The sequence below is a fragment of the Callorhinus ursinus genome, unplaced genomic scaffold (assembly GCF_003265705.2).
Source record: "Callorhinus ursinus isolate GAN/ISIS: 27379988/994484 unplaced genomic scaffold, GSC_fseal_2.0 scaffold3, whole genome shotgun sequence".
NCBI lineage: Eukaryota > Metazoa > Chordata > Mammalia > Carnivora > Otariidae > Callorhinus > Callorhinus ursinus.
Genome location: NW_027397065.1, coordinates 31,683,087 through 31,707,333, shown reverse-complemented (window position 1 = coordinate 31,707,333; position 24,247 = coordinate 31,683,087). Strand labels below are relative to the sequence as shown.

General features: G+C 49.3%; 1 long non-coding RNA gene across 2 annotated transcripts in view; it reads left to right on the top strand.

The window, feature by feature from the left end:
• The first annotated feature begins 1,531 nt into the window (after positions 1–1,531).
• Positions 1,532–24,247, top strand: part of LOC141371402 (uncharacterized) — a 47,192-nt gene continuing 24,476 nt past the window's right edge. The window contains exons 1-2 of one of the 2 annotated variants that reach the window (XR_012376343.1): positions 1,532–1,638; positions 20,283–20,382. This is a non-coding gene — a long non-coding RNA (uncharacterized lncRNA). Of the gene's footprint in view, positions 1,639–19,820; positions 19,931–20,282; positions 20,383–24,247 lie in introns of those variants that run through there. The other variant, XR_012376344.1, reaches the window with a different exon arrangement.

The window sequence follows — 24,247 nt, the reverse complement described above, 5'->3', positions numbered from 1 at the left end:
GTCCAGCCTGGCCTGAGCAGTGAGAGCCAGGGACTGTGAGACTTGCCGAGGAGGGAGGACGGTGAAGCAGTGGGAGCCACGACATCAAGGCCCTGCAGGGGGCTGGGACTTGGATCCCGAGGCCGCTGTGGGGACCCCGAAGGCGCTGTTCAGGGAGACATGCTTAGATTTGCATTTCTGCAGTTGTGCCAGGGAAAGCAGATCAGAGTGGGGCAAAAGGTGGCAGGGAGACTGGCAAAGAAGAAGTGCGATTGTTCAGGACAGGGTGGGGGGCGCCTAGCTGAAGATGCGTCCTGCGGGGAAAGGAGGAACTTCCCGGTCCAGAGTTGGTTCATTGTCCCAGCCCCCGTCTCTGGCTCTGGCAGGGAGTTGGCCACCACCTTCTGAAATGAACTGATTCCGGTGGAGTCAGCGGGGCTGGCTGAGGGCTTGGATGAGAGGACGAGGGAGCAGGGAGAGTGAAGAACGGTGCACGAACCTGTGGACAGGTTCATCTCTGGAATGGGAGTCAGGAGCTGTGGCCCCAGGATGGGTTGAACGTGACAGTGAGCACTTCTTTGAGAGGCAGCAGAGTCGGGAGGTTACACGCACAGGCTTCGAGCCCAGCTTCCCTCTGTGTAACCCTGGGTAGTTTACTTATCCCCCCGTGCCTCCCATACACACTGGGAATACAAATAGTACTTACTTCGGGGGGTATCATGAGGGTGAAGTGAGTTAGTTTGGGGAACACCCCTGCAACAGTACAGGGCATGACACGCAGTGAGCACGTGGTAAGCGTTGGCAGCTCTTATCATAAGGGAGCCACGCTGCCTGGGACACAGATGATACTCAGTAAGTGTTATTTTCACTCTTTTCCTCTCTCCTCCCCCAGCTGGCAAATAGAGCCTGAACTTTGGGACGTCGTGTGGGTCTGGAGTTGACCTTGGTTCTGCTACTGAATAACTGAGTGACCTTGGTCAGACGAGCACACTTCCGGGGAGCCTCAGTTTTCTCTTCTGTAAAAGGGGAACTCGAAGGGTTACTGAGGATTAAATGGGATGGCTTATGAAGAGAGCTTGACACATCGTAGGTGCCCATTAAAAGGTAGCTTTTACTAACTATTATGTCAGCACCGGGCCCTTTGGGCTCTTGGCTCTTAAATCATGAGTCCTATAATCCTGACTCCCGCCAGATGGGGGCACTCACAGCTTTCTTATTCCTGATGTGCTCAGGGAGGGCCTCCTCCAGCAACAGGCTGACTCACCACCAGAGGGCTTTGTCACCTCTCTTAAAAGCAGCCTCGGGTGGACAGAGTCCTGGACGAAAGGCAAACCCATCAGACTCTAATTTCTTTCTCAATCGATTGTTTCCTCATCTAAAATGAGAGGTCAGACAGACCGTCACTCTAAGCTCCGTATGGCTGAGACCTGCACGCTCATTGCAGGTGCCCCGCTGGGTCCTAGTCTTCTAGAGAGAACATGCCCCAGGCACACAGGTGGGCCCCTGCTGGGTCGTCCAGGGGGAAGGGGGGTCATCTGGTGGCAGTGCTGCACTAGAGCTGCATAGCCAAAGACGTGTACTCGGCCCATTCATCTGCCTTCTGCTGCATGAGCCCCCACAGATGCGGAAGGTGCAGGGAATGATTCAGCTCCAGCTTTTGTAAGTGGGTTTTCACTCATTCACAATTTATTATGGTTTCACACAGGGGGCTGGGATGACGCTTAATGCTACTTCTGCAAGAGGCAGGAAGCAGAGATGGCGGGGAGGGCTTCTTCACTGAGTCCTACCTGCCCAGTGCAATGCTAAGGGCATTGTGAGGAAGGGATTTGCCCAAAGTCACACAGCTAGAGGGGGCAGCCTGGATTCGGACCCTGGCTGTTGTGCTCCAGGAAACCTTAATGTGCCCCCATTCCCCATTCAGTCCCAAACTGGCAGCCTTTGTGGAGGGTCGGCACTGTGCCCAGGCCTCTGACAGCATCTCTGGAAGACCCAGGGATAGCGGCCAGCCTTGCTGGCAAGATAGGGCACATTTGTTGCTATTATTATTTATTACCACCTTCTGAAACCCTGATCTGAAAAGAGAACCAGGAAGGAGGAAGAGGAGCAGGGGTTCTCCCACCTCTACCAAATTGCTGATTAAAAAAGAAAATAAATTTTCCTTCAGTAGTTCAGTTTGGGCCTCTTAAAACTGTTCTCTTTTAGTTGTTTACCTAAATATACTTTTCTGTGAACATTTGCACAGATTCTTGGTTGTCTTGTCATTTTTCTTCCCCTAATGACTGGTGTTGTGGCCAGAGCTGGGCTGGACTTATGCTGACCTAGTCTTCAATTCTGATGCTGTTGTTAAATAAGCTGTGTGACCTTGGACAAATAACTTAACCTCTCTGTCTTATCTCCATCTGTGAAATAGGAAAATTAGAGTATCTTTCTCACAAGGTTCTTTGGAAAGCTTTCAAAATCCACTTTTCAGAATGAAACATTTCAAACGTGGAAAAATACAAATAAAAACATGGGGAATGATACAATTTGAAATCCCATGTGCACATTTTGCAGCTACAATAGTCTTTGACTTCTGGCCACTCTTGTTTCATTAATTCTTTCACCACACCCCCCCCTTCCCCCTGGATTGCTTTGAAGCAAATACCTGTCATCACGGCATTTTATTTGTAGTATATCTTGCAATATATATCTGTAAAAGATAAGCACTCTCTTTTAAAACATAACTTTAGTGAGGTTTTATGGAACCTCTCTGTGGCCAGGATTTTCTTTAAAATTTCCTCGATGGGATGTAACTCCCATATCCTGACATTAGAACTCTTCGAGAATAATTATAACAAACATTCCAAATGCTTTCACTTATTGACTGTTGCTGGATTTTTTGAATGCAACCACATGCAGCACGGGACCATGAGTCTACTGTGTTGTGTACTATGGCAATTATAACCCTGATGATCATTTACTGAAGAAGAGTACTTACTGAACTATATGTTTTTACAACCTTCTGACGCAAGAATGACTAACCTCATCTGTACGCAGGGAAAGAGGCACAGAGAAGTGAAGGGTTTTCCCAGGTCACACAGCAGTCAGCAATAGAGGTAGAGTTTGAAACTAAAGCCCGTCTGACTCCAGAGCCCATGCTTTTTTCCTCTGTCCCATGCTGTTATCTTTGGAATTCCGGTGGGCTTCTCTGTTTTGACTGTAAATTCTTTAAGGTGAGTGCTCCACCTTAGACTTCTATTTCCATAGTCCCCAGCTGTCTGATGATTGACTAATAGTCCGAGTAGTCCCTGCGGATTGGTGTGCAAGTGCAGGGATTTATCATCCCCAGCACCATCATCATTGGTTTGCACAAACAACAAGTGCTTGTGAAAAATCTCTATATAGGCCTGTACTCAGACCCCGTGGAAGCTACAAGACACAGTCTCTGCCCTCAAAATTACTTAGGCAGTCCGCCAGGTGTCAGTTTGAACATAATGGCAACAAGATGGGGAAATGGGTTGGGTATCTCACTGTCTCTGAGTGTCTTACCGCCTTCTTATCTGTCTGGGTGGCCTCATACTCCACATGAAGGCAAAGATGTGGGTATGAGCTGAACAAATATTTACCTGTGCCCGCTTTGGGCCACGGGCAGTACTGGGATCTGGAGAGATAGTGGGAAATATGACAATGGGCCAGACAGACAATAATATAGACAGACAGACAATATACCACAAATGAAGAAATCCACATGATATTTCGAGATCGTGGTAAGTGTGAGAAGGAAATAGGAGGTCGATGCAGCAGGAAGTTATGGGGTCAGGGAAACCCACTTCGGACTAGGATGGTCAGGAAGACATCTCTGAGAAGGTGACCTCTGAGCTATGACCTGACTGTTGAGCCAGAGACAGCCAAGTAAAAAGCCACAGAAACCTGGTTCCAGGCAGAGGGAACTGGACATGCAAAGGCCCAAACACAAGGCAGAGCCTGTTCTCCTGCTCTCCTCCTGCCTCACTGCCCAGAGCTCAGAGGACAATTTCTTTCCTGTAGGAGGGAGGAAAAGCTTTCTCAAGAGAGGCTCTCAGTTTCCCTTGGCCAGAATTGGGTCATCTGCACATTCTAAACCAATCCCAGATAAGGAATTGGGATTACCTGATTAACTTAAGTCAATCAGTTTCTCTCGGAGCTGTGGAGGGATCATCCGATTGAAATTGGAGTTTAAAGAGCAAGGAGGAAAGGTTATTACTTGGTGCGACGGCCTCCAAGACGGCCCCAGGGACCCCACCTGCTGGCATTCCCACTCTTGGGTAGCCTCCTCTTGCACGGTGCCGGCTGGTCCGTGTGACCAGCAGCGTGGTTCAGAAGGGTTGGACGGTCATTTCTCTGGGAACTAGACTGGGAGACAAAAGGCAGTTTCTGTTGTCACCATCTTGGAAAGAGGGCCCCCAGAGCACGGGGCAGGGCTGGGGGAGGCAGATGAGTGCCCTTGCCTGCTCAGTGCGCTCCTAAGCACAAAGCCTGCCCACTTCCATGTCCTCAGCGGCATCTCCCCAGAAGTCCTCCAAGGCTGCCTTTTGTTTCCCGAAGACCTACTACGTGCCAGGCTCTTGGCTGGACATTTTCTGCCCAGCTCTGGCCTATAAGCCTCACGAGGGCAGATGCGTGTCTGTCTTGTCTGGCACCTAGTAGGCATGTGATACGTATTTTGTGAGTGAACGAGTGAGTGAGTGAGTGACTCTTGCTGACTGCTCACACAAAAGATAAAAGGTTAGCCATGGGAAGAGGTAGGCAAAGAAAGGGTGGGTGGAAGGATGGGTGGAATGGGAAGAATATTCCAGACACAGAAAATAGCATGTGCAATGGTCCTGGGGTGAGAAAAAGTTTGTGATTGGGATCCATGCCTCCTTGGCTCCATAAATAGCTCTTCCATTATATCCCATGGTCCTCCGGGGTAAGTCCTTTTGTGACCACCATTCTCAATTTGAAAAATGCTTCCCATCCGCTCCAAAGGGGTGAGGTCATGGGGAGTATAGAGTGCCTTGTTTGAAGAACAGGCTGCTTGGGCCTGGCTCTGCCACTAAGTATCTGTGCTTACCTGGGGTGCTTGCCTCAGTCTCCTCATCTGCTAAATGGGGATAATAGCAGAACCTACCTCAAAGCGCTTATGGATGTAAAGTACTTAGAATATGTCAGGTATTATCTGGTGGGGAGCAGAGCTGTGCAGAGGCAAACCCAATCTGGATACCTTAGGAGGGCAGCCCTCCTGGGGCGCAGCCAAGACAAGGGGAGGGTTGACCACCCCTGCTGGAAGTGGACATGCAATTAGGCCTGTTTGAGGCCCCCTCTGCTGCCTGAGTCCCCCAGTCCTCTGCACTGATCAGAAAGGACTGTTGGGGCAAAGGATTTGTCCGTGGCGTGAGGCCCCTAGCTTCTGAGAGTTGGAGACGACGTGCAGGACTGTCTCCACTTCCAGACAGTTCCAGACAAAACCAAGCCCAACTGCTTCGGAAGAGCACAGGAGTGAGATGAACCTACTGTTTTAGGGCAGCGACGGCGGGAGCTCCGAGGTGCTGTGTGTGTTCCCTTCACAGGCTTGTTGGAGCAGCTAGCCAGCCTGAGAAGCCAGGCGGCCAGGGCAGGTGAGGGGACGCCCCCCGCCCCCACCTCCCACCAGCTGGGCTGACTCACAGACAGACCCGGGGAAAGCCAAGGTCGAACAGGAAACCAGGCACAGCAGGGAGACTCAACCAGGGCAGAGAAAATGTTTGAAGTCATAGGCTGTGCCACTGCCCTTAGAGATCACTGAGGCCCATGTCTCCTTTGTACAGGCCTGGAAACTGAGGTGCAGAGGTGTGGGGGGCAGGTGAGAGGCAGAGGTTCCTTTTCTTTGTAAATTGATGTCTTTTGTTTTAAATATCACCATATTAAATAGTTAAATAACGCACCGGGCATCTCAGTACTATGGTCCTTTGTGGCATTTAAAAAGAACAAAACAGAGCTGGGTGAGCTGACTTTGATCTCTTAGATTTGTTAACAGAAAAAAAAAGTTACAGAAGAATAGGTACAGCATGTTGCTATTGACTGAGGAACAAAGCCAAACCAGGATGACACATTTCAATACATCCACGCATTGAAAGGTCTGAAGATGGTTCTGGAAGGATGATCACCGGGTCCAGTTGGATGGCCACTTTCCACAGGGACTGGATGGGGAGTGTGGGGCAAAGGCAACCTCAGTTTCAATGGGATTGTTTGGATTTTTAAGAGAATGTTTTCATATATTTCTTGTGCAATTAGAACACAGAATACAAAATATTTTTTAAAAAATTGTCAAATGCTTGTTTGGCCCTGGGCTTGGATTTGTCCAGAAAACATTTCTCTTTTGGGTATCAGACCAAATGACACCCTGACCTCTGCTCTCTAAAGCTTTATTCCCCCCACACCCCACCATGTGTGAGATTTAGTAAAATATGATTTAGTAAAATAGAAAAATGATGAAAACGCTAATTAAAGGACACTCACCCACTCCCTTTGCCCGAAGGCCGTGAGAAGATGGGAAGATGCTTTTTCTCAGGATGCCTCAGGCTTGCAGGAAATTCCCAAGCCCTGGGGGCAAGGCTGATGAGGGTGCACCCCTCCACACACACACACCGGTAGTTAGAAGTGGGGAAGGGGGAGCCCCTGGGCTTTATCTCCCGCCTGCTCTGGGTTTCCTCCACTCTTTGCCTTGAGATGAACAGTCAGCACCCTGGGTGCTCTTCACAGAGAGATGCAGTTATCATGATTTCACTATGTTCAGGTATTTGATGTTTTTAAAGTTATTTTTTAGGAGTGCAAATCAAACGAGAGGACACTCTCCTCTGAGGACGAGAACTGGAGATGAGGCTCAAGTCCCCTGGAACAGCTCCCCATCTCTGAGCTACCCAGTCAGCTGTTGGGCATGGATCCTTACAGAGCGCCCCGCTCTGCATCTCTGTCTAGTTATTGGTACTTGTGAGACTATATATGACGTTGTTGCTGGGGTGTGTGTGAGCGTGGACGGTTGTGGAGCGTCACTAGAGTAGGCGGTGCACGTTGGGCAGCTATCGGGTGATGGCATGAGACTGACACCATGAGGCGACGCGCTTTGGTCCTCTTCCTGCTTTCCTCATTGCCTGGTGCACAGTAGGTGTTCACAAGGGCCCCTCGCCTTCAAACTCAGGGTCGTCACATGCCTGGGCACTTGCGGGCCGCCTCCAAAGCCCCAGCCCGGCCCGTGTTCCCAGCTGTGTCTTGAGAGGAAAGCTTGTGGTGTCCAGACCGGGGAGTGGCCTGTCAGAGGCATGTCACTGGTGGAAGGGACAGCTCAGGAGGTCCGAGCTTGCCCTGGGCCTCCGGGGGGAGAACATGCTAGTGGAGCGGGATCTGGGGAAAGGCGAGATAGAAGAGGGCTGGGGCTCTTCAGAGGGGCCTTGAGGACACGCAACAGGTTTTGCGGTGGGGGTGCAGGCAGGCCCCTGAGGGTGCTCCGTGGGAAGGCCTGTGCTGGGGGCTCGGGTCATGACCACCGGGAGGCTGGAAGAGGAAGCCATCAGACGTCTGGACTATGTCAAAGAAGTTGATCTGGAGGCCACTCTGGAGCAGCCTCTGGGAGGGAAAAGGAGACTTCCTTTCCATAGGAAGTGGGCCCTTGACCAGAACTAGGACAACCCACTTCCCTTACTTCTGTGAGCTTAATAATCAGATTAACAGGGCCCGAGTCCTGGCTGGGCCACTTTCCAACTCTGCATTTTGGGACAAGTCCCCTCTTGGGGCTTCACTTTCCCCACCTGCCCGACCACATTGTGTTGTGTGTTTTTTAACTAGCCTCAGGTTATATTTATGGACATGGAGGGCACTATTGTGGGTAGGATCGGGGCGCTCAGCTCTGGAATAAACTTCGGCTGGATAAACATATATTGATCATCAGCTGGGTGCCAGTATCAGTTAGGATTCTTGGGTTGCAAGTGACAGAAGAGAAGCTCCCATAATGAAAACAGCCCCAGGGTAGCTCAATCTACCACTTCTTGGTTTCTCTCCATCTATTGTGTGGGTTGGCTCCTTCAGTGAGTCCTCTGCCCTCGGGCAGATCTTCTCTCTGTGGCCCTAAGATGGCTGTCAGCGGCACCCAGGGTTATATCTTCTTCATTCACATCACACAGGGAAGGCAGAAGGACAAGCACCTGTTCCAGCATTTTCAGGAAAACCTTGAAATTCATTCCAACAGGTCATCTTGGGTTCCAGGCCCTACCTCATTGGGTCAGGTCTATGGACACTTTAAGAGGACAGGCTGGGTCACAGGTCAACCCTGGTATGGGGTCAGTCAGCTTCACTGCCCCATGGACTGAGGGCTGGGGAGGAGGCTGGGTGGCAAAACCCCAGTGCCCCTGAGGCAACGGGAGCATTGGGTCTTTGCTCTGGGCCAGCGAGGTTGAAAGATGGAGGACATTTAGGTAGAATGTAGGCAAGCTTGGAGGTTCCCATGTCCATACACTCAGGAGCTGGGCCACCTGTTGGAAGGACAGGTGTAACACCACAGTGCCTTAAAAAATCACCCTGTGAGGATCATAGCTTCTAGAATCTGGATTTCCCAACAGAGAACAACAAGGTCTATGATTTCATGAATGAAGAGACAGGAAAGTCATGACCTGCCTGATCACACAGAAGCTCTGTGGCAGAGCTGAGGGTAGAATTTAGGATTTTTGACCCCCAGGGGAGTACTCAATCAGGTGGGTGATTCATTGCACCAAAGGTCACATTCCTGGGGTTGGAGGTGGTGAGTAAATGATCCTAAGTGGAGGTGAGTAGGGGCTGTGCTGTGGGGGATCACCCTGGGATGTCTTTTCATGGTCCTGGTGGGCTGGAGGAGGGAGGGTGCCTGGAGCAGGCTGGGCCCTCTCTCGTCTGATGTGTCTCCAGGCCCTGGCTTAATAGACTTCTGTTTATTTCCCTGGTGGGGAATCCTGGAAGCGCTCCCTAAATTCTTGGTATTGTCTCTCTGGTGTCATAGAAAGAATGTGGACACAAAGCCAGACACATTGGTCACTTGCTAGTCTGTGTGACCTTGGGCAAGTTACTTCACTTCTCTGTTGATGCCTCAGCTGTGTAAAGAGATCAATCACCCCTATCTCTCCAGAGGGATGCGGGGAAGGAATGAGAAAAGACTCATGAAATGTCCAGCGTAATGCCTGCCCTTGGCCAGTGCATGGCCCCCAGTGGATGGCCCAGTGTGCATGGCCCCCAGTGGAGCAGGGCCAGTCCACCCCTGGGCACATGCTTGCCCTCAGCGTAGCTCTAGGCCTAGTATTAGGGCTGGGTCTAAAGATTCTGAGGGAGGAGTGCTGGTTCGGCCTGGCATCTGCAGGTGAGATGAAATTGCCTCTAGAATGATCTAGTTCAGCTTGGGTGCCCCGGTCCTGCCCACTGATCGCCCACACTCCCCAGCCCTGCCTCTGGGGCTCTGAGGGGAGGCCTCTGGCCACCCGCCAAGATGAGCTGCAGGGTTAAGATTGGGTGACTCATCCACAGAGAGGAAGGCCAAGTCAGGGGATCTAAACATGAGAGAGAAAGACTTCTTTCTCCCTCAGTGATTATGAGGAACTCCAAAAGGGACCCACGCATCATCAATTATTCATGGGGCCTGAAGGAAGCCACGCAAAGAGCCCAGCTGGGAAGCAGGGTAGGGTGATGGAGTAAGACGTGGAAACGCTTCACCTCGCCCCAGCCTGGGATAAGCAAAGCTGGAGCATTCTGGGGTGACAAGGGCTGGCTTCGTAGAGGATTTGCCCCAGGAGGGGCAAGCAGTAACAGGCCTTCTACAACTGCTGTGTTGTGGCAGTCCCGCCGCGCTGGGTCTCAGGGGTGGTTAGCCCCATTGTACAGTTGAGCAAACGAGGGGCAGAGAGATGAAGTGACTTGCCCAAGGTCACACTGCCGTGAAGTGACCAAACTGGAAATGAATGAAAGGGACTTGCTCCTATGAAACGGGGATCAATGTTTTTGCAGCATCTGCTATGCTCCAGGCACTGTTCTGGAGGCTGGGGGTATAGCAGCAAACAAAGCAAAGTCTCTACCCATGGGGCTTGTATTTTATTTGTGAGATGACATGTAATAAGCAAGCAATAAAGGAATGTATGAGATAATTTTAAGTAAGGATAAGTGCTATGAAGAAAACAAGTGCGTGAGCAAATAGAACGAGAGAGAGGATGATGCGCAGGGACAGCCTGCCATTTCAGATGGAGTGACCAGGGAAGAACTTTCTGAGGAAGCGACATTGAAGCTGAAGCCTGAATAGAGCAAGGAAATGAACCCTGCAGAGATCCAGAAAAGCATGCCAGATCAGAGAAACAGCAAGTGCAAAGGCCCTGAGCCTGGGAACTTGCTGTGTTCAAAACACTGCAAGAATGCTGGTGTGGGGAAGTGAGTGAAGGGTGGTAGGAGAAGCAGTCAGAGGGGAATAGGGGCTAGAACAGGAAAGACCTCAGAGGCCATGGTAGGGGGATATCCCTATGGAGGAACATGAGATGCTATGACCCCCGAGTGGGCAAATTCCTACTGTGCACATCTGGTTTCCTCTTCTTCTGGGTCAGGTCAATCCAGGTTTCCTGGCCTCCTTCCCCTCGGAAGCACTGCAGAGACAGGGAACACTCAGCCTGCAGAAGAGAGGATTCAGAGCGCACAAGTGTGTCATCACACATCAGCAGAGCTGTTGCCACCGTCCTCGGCCTCATGCCTACCCTTCTTCTAGCGTGGCTGCCCGGTGCCAGGCCTGAAAGATGCGCACATTATCTTGCTGAACGTATGCTTCGAGGCAACCCCGGGAGGGAGTATCCATATGTTACAGATGAGAAAACAGGCTCAGTGAGGATCGACTTACTCAAGGTCGTACTGATTTGAGTCCAGGCATCACTTAACCCAGGGCAGGTCTTTGAAGATCCTGACTCCTCTGCAACTGGGAGCCCCTCCAAACCCAAGCCCCACCACCCCTCCCTGCAGAGGCAGAGGTGCACTTACTTACATCTCTAACTTCCCTCTCTCAGGCTTCCTCCAGGGACCCTGGACACTCCATTAGCCATTAGCGTTATCAGCCTCTGATAGGGAACCACAAACCCTGCTGACCAGGGAATCACTGGTGAGAAATGCCATCCCTGCGCCTTCTTGACCCATTACAAGGTGAACAGCTGTGAGAACGGAAAGCAGGGATTCTCTTAGAGTGGGAATAAGGCTGGAGTCTTGTAGAAGTAGGTGCAAAAGTCTTAAAATGTTCACTTATCCTTTGGGCCACACAGAAATTCCAATCCTTGAAACGTATCCAGGGGAAATCACGGGGTATGTGCAAAGATAAATGTACACACAGTGGGGACACATGGTGCGGACAAACCAGCCATTTATGACCACTGCCCATTCCAGCTGGTTGGTGTCCAAGACCAGACCATAGCAGTTGATAGATATTTTGAAAGTCACTCTTGCACCTAAAGATGTTGCATCCCTAATGTCAATAGGGAGAAACTGGAAACAACCTAAGTGTCCAACAAGGGGGGGATTGGTTAAAAAAATGAGTGGTACATTCATTCATAGACTACTGTGGAGCAATGAAAAGTTATGTTTCTAAAGAACATATAAGGTTACAGGAAATAATTATAACCCATAGTTAAAAGAAAAAGGGTTACACAACAGCATGTTCCTAGTCTAGAAGACACAATATAAATTTTTCTGATTTTGGCAACATGGCAAACTGAGGTGACACTTCTTCTTCGCCACAATCAAAGAAACATCTAGAAGTACTGGGTAAAATCAAAACAAAGGTATTGAAACACTTTGCTGAACTTCAAATAAATAAAGAGAAATCCCCATTGGGACAGGAGACACAGCCTTGGCACGCATGTGGTAGACACGCAGAATTGAGATACTCAGCAAGGCATTTCCTTTGGAGTAGTCGCTCAGCTTGTTCACCAAATACTTCCAGAGCGTTGTCCAGACAGGGAAGGTTCAAGACAACGGCTACTCCAACAGCCTGGCTCCCTGAGTGAAGACGCATGGAACGGATTTCTCAACTGATTCCTGATCGACATGGAGTAGAAGAAATAAACCTTTGTCGTGTTAAGCTACGGCAAGTTTGGGCTTATTACCGTGATATAACCTTGCCTTTCCCGACTGCCATGGCCCCCCATGAAAGGTGAGGCTTAGGGAGACCTCCCCCAAAATATGGTCTCAAATTCAGGCTCTGGGTGGAAATGAAAAAAGTACCTCTTGAGAATTTGAAATCTCAAGCCACTACCAGGTGAGTGAGAGGACATTGAATTTACACTGTTTAACTGGTACAGGAAGCCCAGACCAAGAAAACACTGTAAAAATCGGTCACGACTAACAAACACTCAGGCACACCAGAAAGAGCAAATATAAAGCTGGTTTTCAAAGACATTTCTCCAACCCAGGGCACATGAAACCCCCATAGGAATTACAGCCCTTGGAAAAGATGGGCTTACCATGAGGAAAACTACAAACTACACAGGAAAATGATCAGCCATAGGGCAGAGTCAGCAAACAGAACAAGTTAGGAGGATGTGTCTCCCCATGCCACAGTCAGAAGGAGACTGACATCTATACTTTCTTTTACAAAAAGGATTAAAAAATGTAGGCTTCAATTATTTTATGTAATGGAATTAAGAGCATGAAGTTAAAGACGTGGTGAACTCCTTTGATCAACTTTTCGCCTGAAAACATTAATCCACCTACCCTATGATTCATACATTACCAGGAATCTATAACTTCCTGACATTTCTATTTAAGGCTTCAGATTTGTACTACTTGTGATATTCTTTTCATATCTCTGCAAAAATCTCTCTTGATTGTGAGAACAAACCAAATAAATATACCTGAGGGTTCATATGTTTTTGCAATTACCAAGCAAACATCTAGATATACCAACACATAACTATATATGCGTATGTGGGTATATATGTAAATGTGTATGTGTGTGTGTGTGTGGACACTGACAAATAATACTTGTGCAATATTGTAACATTTTTAACAATCGTAAGTGTGTAGCTAATACATACTTTAAAAATGATTTAAGATGGTGACCTTAAGAATAAAAGCGAAACCACGAAGGGAAAAAAACCAAGATACCCTGAAAGCACAGCCATCACCACAGAGAAAAGACTGGAAAGAAATATATTTTAATTTGAATATTATCTCTGGGTGTTGGGGAAACAGGTGATTTTAATTTTCTTCTTTGATTTTCTTTATTGCTCAAATTTTCTGTTATGACTAATATTGATTTTTCTTCAGTTTGCATTAAAAACTAATTTTGTTTAGCCATGCAGGTAATATATACAATTAAAATAAAATAGTAGAATTAAAAAGAAGTTAAAATATAGACAAGAAAACAAAATTACTTCTATAATTAGGACAATTACCTTTTCATTTTCCAGTGGGTATATTACAATTTTTCGAAGGGGATTAAGGGAGATTCTCCTTGGCTTAAGCCAGGCTCTGGCTCCTCAACAGGGTCCTACATTTGTTTTGGGGGCTCTGGAGAATGGGCAGTTAGGGACCCAAAGCAGGAGACTTGCCTGTGGAACCCCACACCTCCTGCATGTTCCAATAGGAATGGAGGATTTAGGAATCAACAGTCACTTCATATTTTTTGAGGCTCCTTAGCTTACTTATTTAGAAAAAAATCAAGTGATACCAGTTTATGGTAGAAAATGTGGAAATTGACAAAAACCTTAAAGATGACACTAGGAATGGTGGATGGCCCCATCATCCAGGGGCTCCAGTGTTGCTCGGTTTCTCAAATGTGTACCCGGCGGCCCGCTCTCTGCCAGGCACAAGGAGAATGTACAAGGAGTGTGAGACTAAGTTCCAGCCTCGAGGATCTTATCACCAGCTTGGGAGAAGCAGTCTGTTCTTCTGGTTGCAAGCAACAGAAGCAGACGGTCTGACTTCAGCATGAAGAAATGTACTGGAAGAGTATGGTGTGGCTTCCAGACTTCACCAAGAAGCCAGAGGCTTCAGCAGGGGCGGGGCTCTGGGGATCCAGGCAGCGGGAATAAATGGGCACTCTTTCAGGAATGAGTCAGCAACATGGTCATATGTACAGGGTCCCTCTGCTAGAGACTAGGGTGTGAGTGGCCTGGTTGGGTCAGGGGAGGATGAGGCACCTTGACCCACAGCCCCCCTGGACTGTATGTATGGGGGAGCTTTCCCCACAGGAAACCAGGCTGCTGGCTCCAGGAGGAGGGGAGTAGAGGCGGGAAGATCACACCACAGCTTCCCCCACCTGGGTCTGAATCCAGGCAGTGTCTCAGTAGCCACGTGGTCCAGGCAGGCTGCTCGGTCCCAGGGGCCCTTCTCTTATCTCTTAAAATGGGCGTGATGACAGAGGGGTTGCAATGAGGGGGAAATGAGTACAGTTAGTCTGTGCCATGATGTTGAGCCCAAGACGAATGGTACATTGGAATCCTAGAGTCGATATGGAAGAAGAATGACAGAGGAACCCCTAAACCTGGGCTGAGTTTCAAACTAGAGGTCCGAAGACCATAGTTGCCTCAAGATCTAGCCATTTCTCAGCGGCAAGAGCTCAAACAAGTCACTCCTTGGGCCTCAGTTTCTGTATTTAAAATGTGGTGATAATCTGTCCTGCCTGCCTCACAAGGGGGCCGCGAGGATCCAAAGAGAAGAATGGCTTTGTGAATGGCGTTGGATGGGAGGTGGGTGCCTCAGGGGAGAGGAAGGAGAAGGCCATGCCTTGGAGGGGCACCGGAAGGAGAAAGAGAGGGAGGGGAGAACGGACCGGATCCTCCCCCCCCAGGTTGGTAGGTGCTAATATGCTAATAACAGTATCCCTTTCTTGAGCTCCTGCCCTGTGCCAGGCCCTGTATGAGGTGCTGGGGCCAAAGGGACAACAGGAGGTACATAGCTCCTGGCCACATGGAGCCTAGGGGTGGGACTGGAGCTCAAATAATCAGAGAGGTGTGTGGAGGGGGCACTTGTTTCTTCCAGAGCAGTAAGAGGGACTTGAGCTGGTGTGAAGTCAAGGCAGGCTTCCTGGAGGAGGTGACCCTGAATTGACAGCTGACCATAAAGGAGGTCACTGGGCCTGTAGGTGGAAGAAGAGCACTCTGAGCTGTGGGGACAGCACTGCAAAAGCCCTTTGGCCGGAGGGAGGAAGGCATGCTGGGCAAACTAGTGCAGACTGAGAAAGTGCATGCTAAGGTTACCGAAGGAGCTCAGTTGCTCTGAGGAGCCCCCTGGGAAGCAGGAACAGTGCTACCTGAGGACATTCTGTTGTTAGGGTCCAGAGACAAGCCAATGAAGTGGAGGCTCTCGCTTTCCCTGGGCTCTGGTTCTCTGGGACTTTGAGTGCCTTGTCCAACAGAATTCAGTCCAGAGTATGGCCAAAAGGGGACTCAGATGCTAGGGAAAGCGAGAGCCTAGCAGAGAAAGTGGCAGAGAAAGCACCCGAGAATGAAGAGAGTGCTGTTGGAAGGCTGAGGAAGACATATTCTTTTGGGCAATAGGGAGCCATAGAGGACTTAGAGGTTCTTGGTACTCTCAGCAGCAGTTTAGCTCCCATGTCGGAAGGCTGAAGACAGTTGCTGGGGACAGTGTGCCATGGCCTCCACGCCACATGCCATGTTTAGTCATGGCCAGCAGCAAACCCCAGGGCTCTTTCAAGGCAGTAAGTGATGCTGGTGGGGGAGTGGGAGTTTAATTGGAGGTTGCTGCTATGGCCCCTTTGTTCTTTGGAGGAGGGAAGGCCAGCCTCTTCCTGTGACATGTCTGTTTCTGGGAGAGTGAGGCCAGAGAGAGGAGCTCAGGTTTCTGAGCACCTCCTGTGCACCAACCCAGGACAGCCCTTGTGTGCTTGAAGGGAGGTGACAAGATGCCCTGAAGGTCCCCGACCTGACCTTAGAGAACCCAGCCCAGCGCTAAGAAGGCGTGGGAGGTGTACCCGAGGCAGGCGGATCGGTAGAAGTGCATCCTTAACACTGTGACACCTATCTGCAGTGCAGAGCCTTGCTTTGGCTTCGCTGTGTCAATACCTTCTATTTATGGCAAATGTGCCCCGTTTTCTTTTTAAGGTGGTGATAAGAAATTGGTTTCGATAAATTTCCGATAAATGTATTTGAATGATATATTACGATCCCTTTAAAGAAAAAACAATTAGTAAATAATGGGGGGAGATGTGGGTGTGTTACAGCCTGGCTGGTAACACAGGGATGATGGAGGGGTGGGCTATTCCCTCCCACGATCCTCACGATAGCTCTGCGGTGGGGCCTGCCATCCCCATTTACAGCTGGAAAGGCTGAGTCCTGAGAAATTCACTCTCCCCTGCCCTGCTGCTAGCGAGGGCCAAGCCAGTTCTGGAACCTGGGTGTCCCCTGACACTGGCCTCACTCCACCCAGGCCCCCCGTGGCTAGCTAGGGGAAGCCTTCCCCACTTCTCTGGGCTGCTCTTTGGCAGTTCAGAGCTCTCCTGACCACAGGGGTTCTCCTCCAGGCCCTGCCTGGTTCCACCACTTACTAGTCAGTGGCCTTGAGCAAATGTCTGACTTCCTCTATGCCTGGTTGCTCGTCTGTAACATGGGGACAATGCTTGTACCTCAGAGGATTGTTTAAGCGCTTTAATGAGATGATGTCTTTTATTATTCCCAACTTAAAAGTGAGACAGTGGAATCCCAGAGCCAGGAAGCTACTTGTCCAAGTTCACACAGGTGGGAAGAGGGGGAGCTAGACATGAATTTAGGTCAATCGGGTTCCCAAACTGCTGGTTTTAATGACTTCGTGGTGTTGCGTCCCTTCTGCGGAAAGCCGCGGTGTCCCCATGTTGGAAGAAGCTGACAGGGGCTACAGGGGATAAGAGATACCTGAATGGCAGGTCCATGGGGAGGGGGCTCGGTTCTCCTTAGGGAGGAACTGCAGGACTCTGCCAAGATCCCCAGAAGCATGCAGAGTCAGGAGTGAGGGAGGCCACTTTCCTGTGGGAAAATGTAGGGCGTTTCCACTTATAGCCTGATAATTGGGCCCAGCGAGGTCCAGAGCACAGATGATGTCATTCATCCTCTGTGGCCTTTGGGGCTTAGGAAGCCTCTAGGGAAAGCGGGTGGGGGAGGAAGGGCTAGAGGGCAGAGAATCTGGAAAGAATGGCTGATAAAAACAGGAATCAGGGTTTTGGGTGCATGGATCGTGGCCAAGGGAGCTTTAGAGCCATTGCGGCAGGAGTGGGGGCCACACGTAGGAATCAGAGGCAGAGGCTGAGGGTGAGGGTGACAGAATGCATGAGTGGTGCCTGAGTGGATTTAAAGGGACGCTCCATGCAGAACGCTTAGCTTGGCATGTGCCCCATGAACACTGCCCCCAAGGGTGGGTGTTAGGGCCTGTCTTCGGCACTCATGCCCCTGACTTCCACTTGGCTGTCCCCATCGTCTCAGATGCAACAAGCCTGACCTGTCCCTCCCCCCTGGCCATCCCAGCAGTCCTTCCTGGCCACCCTGAGGCTGTGTCACCCCCTTCTAGGCCCCGGAGCCAGCTGTCCGGACTTGCATCTGGGCCCGCTGCTTCCGCTGTGTGACTGATAATGACCTCCCTCGGTAACAGCACCTACCTCCCCTGAGAGCTGTTAGGGTACAGGGCAGTGACTCAGGCACAGGGCCTAGCGCACAGCAGGTGCTCATCCGAGTCGGCCTGATCGTCCTGATCGGGAGACACCCCTCGGGAAGGGTCCGCCTCCCGCTCCAGCCCCAGCACTGAGGGCCCGCACCCCACACCGGTTCCTGCCTCTCTCACACCTCTGTGCCTCTGTGCTGGCTGCTCCTCTGTCCGGAATGTTCCTTTGCCCTTTTGCCGGCTCTTCTTTTCTCACTCGGCTAATTTTGCTTTAAACTTTAAGACTAATTGCTTTGGTCACCTTCTCCGAGAAGCCTTCCCTTGCTCGCCCCTGGGCTTCCACAGCCTTCTGTGTCCTGTCGGGCAGAGGCATTTTTGCAGTCTTGTCATTGTCTGCATTTCCGTCTCCACAGCCCCTGGTCTGTGAGCCCCTTGAGAGCGCACCGTGGCCCTCATCATTTTACGTCCCCAGGGTACTAACCGCCCTCACCCTCTTCCAACACGGAGACACATGCTGGGGCCTGGCTGACGATACCGACAGCTAGCCTGTGATTTCAAGTTTTCTCACGGCTTTTTCTTCTGTGGGCTCTGACTATTGGGATGATTACTTTCATGTGCCCACTTGGCTAGGCTGGGGCCCCCAGTTGTTAGGCAAACACGAACTAGATAGTGCTGTGATGATATTCTGTAGATGTGGTTAGGACCTATAATCAGCTGACTTTAAGTAAAAGAGATTACCTTCCCTAGCGTGGGTGAACCTCATCCAATCAAGCGAAGGCCTTAAGAGCAAACACTGAGGTTTCTCAAAAAGGTAGGAATTTTGCCTTGACAGTCGTATGGGAATCCTGCCTGAGTTTCCAGCCTGTTATTGGCCTGCCTTATGGGTTCTGGTATATATAGATCTCTCTGTCTCTCTGATATATATACATAGGAGACAGATATAAATCTGTCTCCTATTGGTTCTGTTCTTCTGGGGAATCTTGACTAATACAACTATTATCCCCATTTTACAGATAAGGAAGCTGAGGCTTAGAGAGGTGAAATTTTATGGTCAAGGTCATAGAACTGCTCAATGACAGGGCCAGAACCGGGACCCAAGCAGCCTCCCCAGGACAACATCCCTGACCACTGAGGTGATGCTGGGATCCAGGGTCTTATCCTTCCTCAGACATTTCTGAGTGCCTGAGGCCAAGTTCCTGAGCCAGGGCAATTGTCCAGTGAATGAGGCCCTTCCTGTAGAGCCAGGAGAGTTTACAACTCTTCTCTACTTTCTGTTTTCCAGGGAGATGTAGCGAAGCTTCTCTATGTAAGAGAAATAAAAAAAGAGAAGGGGAGGACCTAGAAACAAGCCCTTCCTTCTACTTCCTGGCTATGTGACCTTGGGCAAGTATGTTCCCCACTCTGGGCTTCAGTCTCCACAACCTAAAATTCCCTTGACAGGAGACTGGTTAGATACATTATGATACCCCTATCCAATAGAACAAAGTCAGGAGGTGTATTATAAATACATAGAGGTGTGTTATATAGAAAAATCTTCAAGATAAATTATAGGGTGAAAAGAACAAAGTGTAGGACAGTATGATGTATGCGTTTTTTGTATAAGAAAACGGGGGGGCTTAAGAATATGTTCTTATATTGACATAAAAAAACTCTGGAGAGATACACCAGAAACTATTAAAAAGGATTCCTTGAGAGAGGGATGGATAGGGACAGAGATGGAATGAGACTTCCCATTTATTTAAAAAATAAATAATAATGATTTTAAAATAGTGATAACAGAGTATTTCCTTTAAAATGTTGTAGTAGGATTAAGTTAGAAAATATATGTAAAACGCAAAGCATACAGTAGGTGCTCAAAAGTGTAGCTTGTTGTCTTTTTACCATGAATCTTCGGGGCATTCCTCAAGAAAGGGGGAGATGATCATGATAATAGCTCCACTTGCTACCCGAGCTCTCTCTGTGTACTTCTTGCTGAATGGAGCACTTTGGCTGCAAAGGAAATATACCCCACAGGCTTTGCTTTCCAGGATTTAGTCATCTACCCGAGAAACATGGGCTAACATCCTTGGACTATGTAGTGCTCGGCATTCATTCACTAAAGCATCAAAGGGAAAACTCGTTCATGGCGGGTGGGAATGCAAAACGGTACAGCCACTTTGCAAGACAATTCGGCAGTTTCTTACAAAACTAAATGTACCCTTACCATACCATCCAGCCATTGTACTCCTTGGAAGTGACCCAAAGACTTGAAAACCTGTCTCCACAGAAATCTGAACATGGATGTTTATAGCAGTTTTATTCATAATTGCCAAAACCTGGAAGCAACCAGGATGTTCTTCATCAGTAGGTGAGTGGATAACAAAACTGTGGTACATCCAGACAATGAAATATTATTCAACCCTAAAAAGAATTGAGTTATCAAATCAGGAAAAGACATAGAAGAAACTTAAATGCGTATTACTAAGTGAAAGCAACCAGTCTGAGAAGCCTACATACTGTAAGATTCCAACTCTATGACGTTCTGGAGAAGGCAGAACTACAGAGACGGTAAAAGATCAGCAGGTGTCAGGAGTGGGGCCAGGTGGAGGGAGGGGAGAGGTGAACAGGCAGTGCACAGAGGATTTTGAGGGCAGTGAAAACACTCTGTAGTATGTTACAAGGTTGAATATATGTCATTATATGTTCGTTCAAACCCGCAGAATGTACACCACCAAGAAAGAACCCTGAGGTGAACTGTGGACTTTGGATGATGATGATGTGCCAATGTAGGCTCATTCTTGGTAAAAACATACCCTTCCGGTGAGTGATGTTAATAATGGGGGAGGCTGTGCACGTGTGGGAAATCTCTGTATTTCCCTTTCAATTTTATTATAAACCTAAAACCGCTCTAAAAAAAAGTCTTAAAAAAAAAAAAGATTCAAAGGAAAAGAAGGTTCACTGGTAAGCAAGAGGAGAGGGCTTTACGGGATGGGAGGAAACATTCCTTGAGCCATACCAGGCATTCTTAGATACGTCTGTCTTGTAATCCTCCTATCAATGGTGGGAGGAATGGTGCTTTTATAGGAGACTAAACTAAGCCTCAGAGAACTGAGCTAATCTGTCCAAGAACACACAGCTAGAAGTCAGCTAGACAGGCTCTGAGTCCATGTCCCCCAAATTGCAAGTATCCTTGTCTTCCCCTACACCAAGATGCCTGGCCAGGGCCTAGAAGGTTCTGTTGTGTTGACTAAGTAAAGCAGGGGATAGACGGTGGGATGGGGGTGGGTCAGGGAGAATAGGAGTGGCAGCATGAGAGTGACCCGTAGGCCCATTTCAAAAATGCTTTATTTTTACTTTTTTTAAAGATTTTATTTATTGACTTGACAGAGACAGGGAAAGTGAGAGCAGGAACACAAGCAGGGGGAGTGGGAGAGGGAGAAGCAGGCTTCCCGCGGAGCAGGGAGCCCGATGTGGGGCTCGATCTCAGGACCCTGGGATCTTGACCTGAGCCAAAGGCAGAGGCCCAATGACTGAGCCACCCAGGCGCCCCATCAAAAGCCCTTTAAACTTGACAACAATCCTAGTAGATAGGCGGAGGTCATAGTGTTATCTTCCCCCTTTCCGTCTTTTATTCTTTCACTTCTCCCTTTAGCCAACCATTAACATTTTAGTGAGAACTAGTCCTTACCAGGCCCTATATTAGGAACTATGGACATCAAAATGAATGAGTCATGGTGTTGGCACCAAGGGTATTACAGTCCAGCGAGAGAAAAAGGCCCACAAACTAATGTAGATAATTGAACGCTGAGCTTAGGATGAACATAAAATAGTTAGGGGCAGAGGTCTCGGAAAATGTGTAGGAGTTTGCCATGTGTGAGGTGGAGCTCGAAGGGACAGCACATGGTAAGGACCAAGGGAGCAGAAAGTACAGTGAATTTGGAGAACAACTAAGGGCTCAGAGTGATTGAAGGGTGTGTGTGTGAGTGTGTGTGTGTGTGTGTGTGTGTGTGTGTGTGCGCGCGCAGGGAGAGAAGAGGGTGGGGATAGAGAAATGGTTTCGGAAGAGGTCAGACCCTGATATATTGTAACAGAGAATGGACCTCATCCTATAGGTCACAGAGAGGTAAGCAGGGCAACAGAGTAGCCAGGCAGATCGAGACTTTGGAGCAACCACTTTGGGGGCCTGAAGAAGGGGCAGAGACCGGCGACAGGGGCCCCGGGTCCATCCTGGGCCATCTTCCAGTGCCTTGCGCTCCTCTAGGGTCTCTCCTTTGCCACTGCCCCCTGTTTTATTGACATTTTTATTGAAATAATAATAGACACACATGCAATTGCAGGAAATTATTCAGAAATCCCTTGTAGATTTGCCCATTTTCTCCTAGTGGTAACATTTTGCAAAATGATTCCTTTGCCATGTTTCATATAAGAAGGTGGGTATTGTGATGGAGGTACCAGTGTGTTGAAAGACAGATGCCCAGAGAGCTCTGGAGACTACGGGCCTTCTTTCCCATCACCTTCCCTGCCTCCATGAGCCAAGACCATTTTATAAATATGTCATGGGACAAGCTTGGGAAGCCTTGCAGCAAAACTCAACAGCTCATCCTTATAAGCCTCTTACAGATCCTTTTTTATCTCCTCGCAAACCAGGCTACCCCCTTGGGCATCACCCTTGACATGGCCACACCCAACACACAGTGGGTGGAGTGGAGATGATCAGCTCACCAACCAGGGCTGGAGTTCCCCTTATGGTGTGGTGCTGGGAAGTACCCGCCCAGCCCGGAACTATGTCTCCCAGCAGCCCTTGCTGGTCATGTGACCAATGCAATGTGAGCAGAAGGGAGCAGAGCCCTTCACCATGGGGTGCTAAGTAGTGGCTCTGCCATCTTTTGTTTCTTCTCTCACTCTGTTGTCCGGATGACTCCAGAATGATCTTCAGACCACAAGATGGCAGAGGAGCCACGAGATGGAACAGCTGTGTCCTGGAGCAGCCATTGGAGGGAAGAGGAGAGCCAGGGGCTGGGAGCATGAGCATTAGACTTTGTAGCCGTGAAAAGTAAACATGCATAAATATTTCAAATAAACAAAAGAAGTAGAGAGCATAGTATAATAACCCACTTTAGCCATCCATCATTCAGCTTTAAACATTATCAACATTTTTCTACTCTTCTTTCATTCACCTGCCCTGCCCTACTTTTTTTTTTAAAGATCTTATTTATTTATTTATTCATTTGAGATAAAGAGAGAGAGAGCTCACGAGCAGTGGGAAAGAGCAGAGGGAGAGGGACAAGCAGACTCCGCACGGAGCACAGAGCCCCACGCGGGCGTCAATCCCATGACCCTGAGATCATGACCTGAGCCAAAATTCAGAGTCAGTCGCTCAACTGACTGAGCCACCCAGGTGCCCCTGCTCCACCCTACTTTTAAATTGTTTGCTGGGGTTTTCAAAAGTAATTCCCAGGAAAAATACAGAAAGACAAAAACAAAACAAAAATCTAAACACACTTTATTGTGCTAAGCCACGAAGATGAGGGGCCACTTGTCATAGTAGTTAGCCACCCTTGACTAATGCAGTGGACACTTGGTACCTAGCTATTGAACTGAACCAAGTGACCTGTTTTTCTAGGCAGTGCAACACGAGGAGGGATGTGTCTGGGCCTAAAGCAGCAAGAATGCCAAGCCTTCTAGCTCTCTGAGAAGAAGTTCTGTTCTTCTGGCCTGGCTGCACCCAGCCGCTCCCAGCCGCACCCACCCACCCTACTGGCCCCTACCTCCTACTTCTTCCTTTTTCCAGGCTCTGGGCTGCTGAGGGGAGAAGCGGACCTAAGGTGGGACCAGGAATAGAGGGTTTTCAGGGCCGGGTCTTGGCTTGGGCAGGGCCGGGCGTGGTGGGGTGAGGCTGGAGCTAACAGAGCAGGCACAAGGGTTGGATGTGGGAAACCCACAGCCTAGCAGCAGGGTCTGGGGCCAGGGGAGCAAAACTTTTTGTGCCTTTCAGCTTGGCCTGTGTTTGCACAGATGCAGGATGAAGCTTTGTGGTGGGCTTGAGTCCATTCAAAAAGTCATTGTTATTGAGTACAGGTTGGGCAGCCCTGTGCCTGGCACTGGGATGCGTGATGGGCCGGATCCTGGCTTAGCTACTCCCCAGCTGCGTGACCTTGGGCAGGTTCCTTTACCCCTCTGAGCCTCAGACTCCCCATATTGAAAACGAGTATGGGAATAATCTTACCAGGGAAATTGGTCATGATGTATGAAGAAAGCCTGGCACCCAGTAGGCTCTTGATGACTCAGATTTTGCTATTGATTTCTCTTAACAGCAGCTAGGAGTTTGGAGAGGGCACATGGGCACCCAACCAGGGAGTGGATCAGGGCCAGAGGATGCTGAGCCCCACCCTGTTGGGAGCTGTTTTCAGAGAAGGAGAAACAGGGAATGCAGAGAGCCAAAGAGTTTTCTCTGGGAGCGGCCAGGTCTAATTTTGCATGTCAGAGGAGGTGGGTGGAATCATGCAATTCAGGGACTCTTTCCTGGAAGGGGCTGGATAGGCAACAAAATGCTTCCTCCCTCAGAGACAGCCTCACAGCTGTCAGGAAAAAAACAGCTGCATGGCTTCCCTTCAAAGAGGTGAGACCTCAGTCTGTGGGGGAGCAGGGCAAGATGTGACAGCAAACAGGAACTCTCAGGCAGATT